Source organism: Schistocerca piceifrons, chromosome 1 (genome assembly GCF_021461385.2).
Source record: "Schistocerca piceifrons isolate TAMUIC-IGC-003096 chromosome 1, iqSchPice1.1, whole genome shotgun sequence".
Taxonomy (NCBI): domain Eukaryota; kingdom Metazoa; phylum Arthropoda; class Insecta; order Orthoptera; family Acrididae; genus Schistocerca; species Schistocerca piceifrons.
In genome coordinates, this window is record NC_060138.1 from 591,700,809 (window position 1) to 591,708,437 (window position 7,629).

The 7,629-nt window shown below is 43.0% G+C and overlaps 1 pseudogene; it reads right to left on the bottom strand.

Moving 5' to 3' along the window:
• Positions 1–535: 535 nt before the first annotated feature.
• On the bottom strand, positions 536–653 carry LOC124722578 (annotated as a pseudogene).
• Positions 654–7,629: the final 6,976 nt, after the last annotated feature.

Genomic DNA, 7,629 nt, shown 5'->3' on the forward strand with positions numbered 1-7,629 from the left:
AGCGATAGCATCTGATATAGGGTTTAACATTTGATCCAAGGATGCTTTCGAAAGACTTCGCATCTGATAGCGTGTACTGACGTCTCCGGATAGAGCGCTATTGGCAATAGAGATAAGAGATTCGTATATAGGCGGATTTTTAAAACTGAACAGTGACGTCCAACGTTTGAAGCGTGGCAGTGGAAAATGTTGTAAGTGACAAATCTCACATGTTTCAGGAGAGGTAAAATATAATCTTATTTTTTCTTTGCGTAACGCACTGAATCCAAGAAATTGAGAAAGTATTTATTCTCATACCACAGAATTTTGGTGCCCACCTCATCGCTGCAAAGCATAATGAGCACTCACTCCGTCTTCAGGCCACGAGTGGACTACCGACCGCCGTGTCATCCTCAGGGGAGGATGTGGATAGGAGGGGCGTGGGGTCAGTACACCGCTCTCCCGGTCGTCATGATGGTATTCTTGACCGAAGCCGCTACTATTCGGTTTAGTAGCTCCTCAATTGGCATCACAAGGCTGAGTGCATCCCGAAAAATGGCAACAGAGCATGGCGGCCTGGATGGTCACCCATCCAAGTGCTGATCACGCCCGACAGCGCTTAACTTCGGTGATCTCACGGGAACCGGTGTATCCACTGCGGCAAGGTCGTTGCCCAAAGCATAATGAGACAACTTAGAAAATAAATAATTTATTAAGAAAGGTGGATGTGTTGTACCAGGAAACTGATTGGTTCTAAGTGCTAATATGAAAGTTTATTCCCATGTGCAATGAAGTGGTCTAGTACGTGAATAAGTGTCAAAAAATAGATTTTTTAATTTTCCTCTTGAAAAATTCTCTGTCGTTTTCTTAACAAGAACAAGTTCATTTCGAGGAAACTGTACCGAAGAAAGCCCCAAAACTTGAGGAATTTAAAAAGTGCCTGCACACATGACGACGCTCCCATGTCGAGAAGACAGTTCTGTAACAACAGAATTTCCTTCTCATTTATTTCGTCCTTTTATCGATGTTTAGTCTCTAACGTCTTTTGACACAAGTTTATTAGAGAAGTAATTACATGGAAGGTATTAAAACCCGAATGAGAACAACAAAAGCAGTTCTGGTAGGACTATAAACATTGAAAGTAGGTGCGCTGGATGCTCTGCTGCGTTTCAACGACGGCGCGGTATGGATGGTCAAGATAGTGGACTTAGTATGCAAAGAACTTGAATTGCCGCTGACCACAGGAGACTCTTCCAACCAGAGAAATCAATGTTCGAAGCCACCAAACAAGCAAGAATTCTTGTTGGTTGACTGGTTGGTTGATTTAGGGGAGGGGCCAAACAGCGAGGTCATCGGTCTCATGGGATTAAGAAAGAATGGAGAAGGATATCGGCCGTGTCCTTTCTAAGGAACCATCCCCGCAGTCGCCTGAAACGATTTAGGGAAATCACGGAAAACCTAAATAAGGATGGACGGACGCAGGTTAGAGCCGTCGTCCTCCCGAATGCGAGTCCAGTCTCCTAAACACTGTACCACCTCGCTCGGTAAGAATTCTTACTGTGGAGGAAGAACAACACCAAAAACAAAATGAATATGGACTTCTGATGCATCAGAGTTATGCAGTATAGCCAGAGAAACAAGCTTTAACTGTAACTTAAATTTCCCAAAAGTTCACTTCTTTGATGTTTTGGTACACATTGGTTAAAAACATTAAAGAGAGAGGGCTGAAATTTTATATATTGTCTTAAAACATACATTTCTAAAAAGTGTACTATTCTTCTGAGTTAAATTTGAAAATTAAAATCTTCTTTAAAGAAAAACTATCAGTTAATTCCTGAAATTTTTGATAATAATTATTAAAAAATTTTTGACCATAATTTATGACAGCAAATTATTTCAAAAATCTATTTTAAAGATAACAGTGTAGAGAACTTTCAGAAATAAATCTAGATTCTACTTTGTTTTTAGTTCGAGATATGCTCCACATAAATACACTGCTGGCCACCCTAAATGCAATACCAAGAAAGACAAGAGGTAGCACAACAAAATTTATTTTGTAGATAACATGTTGACCAAGTATCAAATGATTACGTTTACAGATGTCTGTGACATGTGGTTCCTGCCAGAATCAGTAGCCAGAGTAGCCGCCATTGTTGGAGATCACCGCTGCCACACGTCTCGGCATTCAGTCAAAGAGACGTTGGATGTGTTCCTGGGGTACAGCAGCCCAAGCAGCTTCCACACGTTGCCAAAGATCATCTGGTGTGGCAGCTGGGGATGAAATCTGGGTCACTCGTTGAGCAACCATGGACCACATGTTTTCTATCGGCGAAAGATCCGGAGAGCGAGCCGGCCAGGGAAGCACTTCAATCTGGTTATTGACGAAGAACCTTTGGACAATGCGTACCACGTGTGGTCGCGCATTATCCTGTTGAAATATGGCTGTGGCCGAGCCCTGAAGGTAAGGAAGGACAACTGGCTCCAGCACCTCGGATATGTAGCGCCGGCTATTTAAAGTACCGGCAATGCGTACTAGAGGCGTGCGAGAGTAATATCCAATACCGCCCCATACCATAATACCCGGTGCAAGACCAGTGTGGCTGTGCATAATGCAGCTGTCCAGCAGCCTCTATCCAAGGTGTCTCCACACTCGAATCCAACCATCGTGGTGCTGCAGACAGAAGCGTGCCTCGTCAGTAAAGACAACGTCATTCCATTCTGCCGTCCACATCCGTCTGTCATCACACCATTGGCGACGGAGACGTCTGTGGTTCTGCGTCAATGGTAGACGAAGCAATGGACGTCTTGCGGACAGACCACTCTGCTGTAAACGGCGTCGAATGATACGCGCAGACACTGGATGATGCGTTACAGACGCAATGTGCTGTGCTATGGTTCGGGATGTCACTGAGCGATCCGTCACTGCCATGCGCACAATTTGCCTATCAGCACGTGCAGTGGTGCACCGAGGTGAATGCGATCGACCACGTCGGTCCGTCGTACCCTCCTGCATCCAACGGTCACACATCCGCATTACAGTTGTTTGGTTTCGTCCAACACGGCTAGCGATTTCTCTGTATGATAATCCACAATCTCGGTAAGCCACTATCCTTCCTCTGTCGAACTCGGATACTTGATCAAACGATGTTCGCTGTTGTCTACGAGGCATAACTGATCGTCTTGTGAAACAACCACAAGGTAAACACACGTGCCGAACGTACACTCGTCGAAATCGCCAAGCCTTAAATGGCGCTATGAGGTGGCGCCACAGGCGCGTGTGATGTGCGTCTGCGCTGAAATTCTAATCAGTTGCATATCTCATCGCTGCAAACTCATGGTGTAAATTTCACTTGATTCGGATGCTTCCTTCAGGGTGTTGCATTTACGGTGGCCAGCAGTGTAATTAACATCCTTTACTTCACTTGTAACATAAAATACAATTCAGAAAAAAGTGTGAGACCAAAGACTGTGGTTCATACGTCAGAAGATATGTTAAAAGATGGTAAGCATTACATGGGCTACAACTCTGATTTTTAGTTACACTATTTAGGAAGCTGACAAATTTTTCAAGATTTCCCCTCATTTTCACGAACCAGTCGCCTCACAAGGACACTACATTTTATATGTAATAATACGAGTCCAGAAATACAGCAGTAATATTTTAACTAGCAGAAATGTTAACAGGATCATTTCTCATTTCACAGGTTCGAATCCTGCCTCGGGCATGGATGTGTGTGATGTCCTTAGGTTAGTTAGGATTAAGTAGTTCTAAGTTCTAGGGTACTGATGACCTCATAAGTTAAGTACCATAGTGCTCAGAGCCATTTGAACCAAGTAAATTAAGGCGACAGTAATAAATTAAAAACTTAGTAATTCACCCATTAAATATAATAAAAATAGAAAGTAGCTGATCCGCTGTCTGTGACTAGTGACTACATTGTATTCCTGTACTTGTTAGTAGTCCTTGAAAACGGACAATTTCACACGAAAAATATCTCTCTCCAATTTTAGTTTTCATTCTTTAGCACTGACTATTCGTTATGCCCAAATGGTTGTATGATCCTCGATTACAAGATTGTTTATGACCAGAGTTTCAAAAAAATTTGAATCCACTGGAGAATACTGTTGATCTTTTTTTATAGTATTCAACTCCTCGTTACTTTTGAAAGAAAGTAAGGATGCAAAGATCAGAGGGGGTCTTAGAATTTTTCAATCATTGTTCGATGTCCATGTCTATTACTGGAAATGATAGCAATAAAAAACCGAAAATCGGTTACTTTAGAAAATTGATATTTTAAGCAGTTTTAACAGTCAGGTCAAACTAAAGATGAGAAAAAAAACCGGTATATCCCGAAACTTGTTGTTTCAGCGATAAGCGATATCACTGTTACACAACATCAAAATGTATTTAAACATAAACTTCTAATGTTATTTATAAATTATAGAGCGCAGCAATCAGTCGTCCTTTTTTGTAGGTTTTATTACGCAAATTCAGATTTCGGCTAGTGCCTAGCCATTATCAATGCACCGTTTTCTGATTTCGATGCATGTTACTCCCCTGTTGTTCGGGCGTCAGTCACAGTTCTTTGAATGTTCTTTTATGTTTAGACGTGCAGTTTGATTTAAGCCATTCAAGTGCCAACATACGTAGACTTTTTTTGTCATACTGTTAGTACAGTTATGGAGATTAAAACACTACAAAATTTTGGCAGCTATGAGATTAAGATGTTCAACATTCCTGGCAATCTACTCTCTTCACGCGCTGGGCATTCCGATGAAACAGTATTTTGTAGAGACAATCGTTTTGTAACAAGACGGTTCAGTTCACTCAGATAAGTATTATTACTAATGCGATCTGTTGTTCATACACGTACTCTACGACATCGTCAACCTACCGCCAACCCATTTAGCCACTTCACATTTCTATATCGCAAAAACTGCCGTATAAAGCTGCCGTAATGGTAAGTTTTATGTATTAATGAAATGGTAGTAGGGCTAATGGAGACGAGAATAATATTTGTAATTAGAAAATCGAACTTGCTGCGACAGCTTGATGGAAAGGGAATGTAGCCCACTCCTGACGCTGTAATTGCTTTTGTTGTGCTCTTCGGTTGCTTTAATGCAGCTATCCGCGTTTCACCCATCCACAATTACTGCAATGTACATAAATTTTAACCTGCTTGCTGTTGTCGAACCTTGGTCTCCTTCTACAATTTTTATCCCCCCCCCCCCCCCCCCACACACACACTCCCCTCTGTAACCAAACTGACGACTTCTTGATGCCACCGAGCGAAGTGACCGCCGGCACAGTAGATCAGCGTGTTCGGTCAGAGGGTTAATTGCCCTCAGTAATGAAAAACTGAGTTAATCGCTCTACGATGACCTTGAACAAGCATCATGGAACGTCCGCTCGGAGCAAATATAACGAACGAAAACGAACAAAATGAGATCACAAGAAAAGGGTGGTGCAATGGCTAGTACACTAGATTCGCATTCGGGAGGACGGCGGTTCAAACCCGCGTCCGGCCATCCTGATTTTGGTTTTCCGTGATTTCTCTAAATCGCTTCAGGTAAATGCCGGGATGGTTCCTTGACAGGGCAAGGCCGACTTCCTTCCCCATCCTTCCTTAATCCGATGGGACCGATGACATCGCTGCTTGGTCCCTTCCCCCACATCAACCAGTCACCCAATCCTTGATGGCTCAGGATGTGTCCAAGCAGCGGAACCCTTCAGTTAGTCGTGCTGAACATTTCTTTATTCCCTAGCTCGATCCAGCAGCTCTTTATTAGTTAGCTGATAGATCCACCTAATCTTCAGCATTATTCTTTTCTTCTAGCCTGAACTGTTCATCGTTCACTTTTCTTCTCCGTACAAGTCAACACTCCAGACAACTATCTCTGAAAAAGACTTACAAACACTTAAATTCATACCATATACTGAAATATTTGTTTATCAAAAATGATTTTATGGCTATTGACAGTTTTCGATTTTTATCCTCTATACTTCTGTAATCGTCAATTACTTTGCTACTCGGGTAGTCATCCACTACTTTCCGGATGTCAATATCGTCCTGATTAATCCTTGACTAGAGATCCAAATTGGCGACGATTTTACGTACGGAATATTTTACGCAAGAGCTTAAGATCATCATTAAACCATGTTTTCTGGAAATACAATAAAAAAAGAGAGAAAGACGTCGCATTATGAAGGAAATCGATAGATGTGATGCACATGTACAGACAAACAAATGATTACAATTTCAGACATACTGGATGATTTTTCCAAGAGAAAGAGCTCCACGAGTTGAGCAAGTCAGTAACGTGTTGGTCCACCACTAGTCCTTGTGCAAGTAGTTATTCGGCTTGGCATTGGTTGATAGAGTTGTTGAATATCTTCCTGAAGAATTTGGTGTTATATTCGGTCCAATTGGCGCGTTAGATCGTCAAAATCCCGAGTTAGTTTGGAGTGCTCTGCCCGTAATGCTAAAATCGTACTCAATTGGGAGAGGTCGACGACCTTGGCTACCGAAGTAGGATTTTGGAAGCACGAGGACAACTCTCGCCGTGTGCAGGCGGGCATTGCGTTCCTGAAATGTGAGCTCCAAATGGCTTGCCGTGAAGGGCAACAAAACGGGGCATAGAATATCGTCGACATACTGATGTGCTGCGCGGGTGACAACCGAAGGCTGTAACCTGGCTATAATTTCACACCTTACAAGCACGCATCTACATACTTTGCCGTGATTTGCAAACGGAATTAGGTATCATTTGATAGGTTGTACACCGTATATGTGAATATTTAAAGAAGACTGACATTGTCACGTACAACTTGTAAATAGTTGTTAACGCTTATTGCATGAAAGGTGACGGAGTGTCTTTATTATCAAAACGGCGAAATGAATGATTGCCTAAAATAGTAGAGGTTGGAACGTCAGTGGAAATGAAGGGGTAGGCGTACTCAGGCTCTGGATGGAAGGCTCACATAGGTGTGCTGGTCCAGCTTAACACAGGAAGTAACCCAAGAGGGACGGTCGGGCCATCTGAGCGCTGAAACACAATACAGCGGCGGCCGGCCTTAGCGGGGCCGAAAGGATAACCGGATAATACTTCGGAAACTATGAAAATCTTGGACGACACAGAGAGGAACAAGGAAGCGTTACCTCGGAAGTCACGCAAGCTGGGTTATTTCTGAGGATTTTTACTCTGAGAAGCGTTAAACTTTCCGCGCTGGACCACTAAAGTCTAAAATATGGTTGGTCAGCATTCGGAAGAATCTGTAGAAAGGGGGAATATTCCGTGGTTTCGAGAATAAGATTCACCTTCTGCAGCTACGAGGGAGGGGAGCCGAGATTTGCTGCGAAGCCAGCGGTGGAGAGAAGGAGGTCTTCCGTTTTGAGCGCCCGTGTTTGACAGTCGCTCAGTATCAACTTTGTTTCTATAGACAGACTTGCTGTCTTTGCTCTCAGGAGATTTTACAGTTAGAAGTGTTAGGCACTGTACTGTTGCGAACTTATGCGATTCTGGACTTCGCCTCCAGGTAGGGAGTCGTCATTGAGTACTCCGCGTTCAGTGATTGAGAGCACTTCTTCTGCCTATACTCATGTTGAGACGTTATCTGAACTCCGTCCTTGTGGCTGGGAGTTCGCTTTT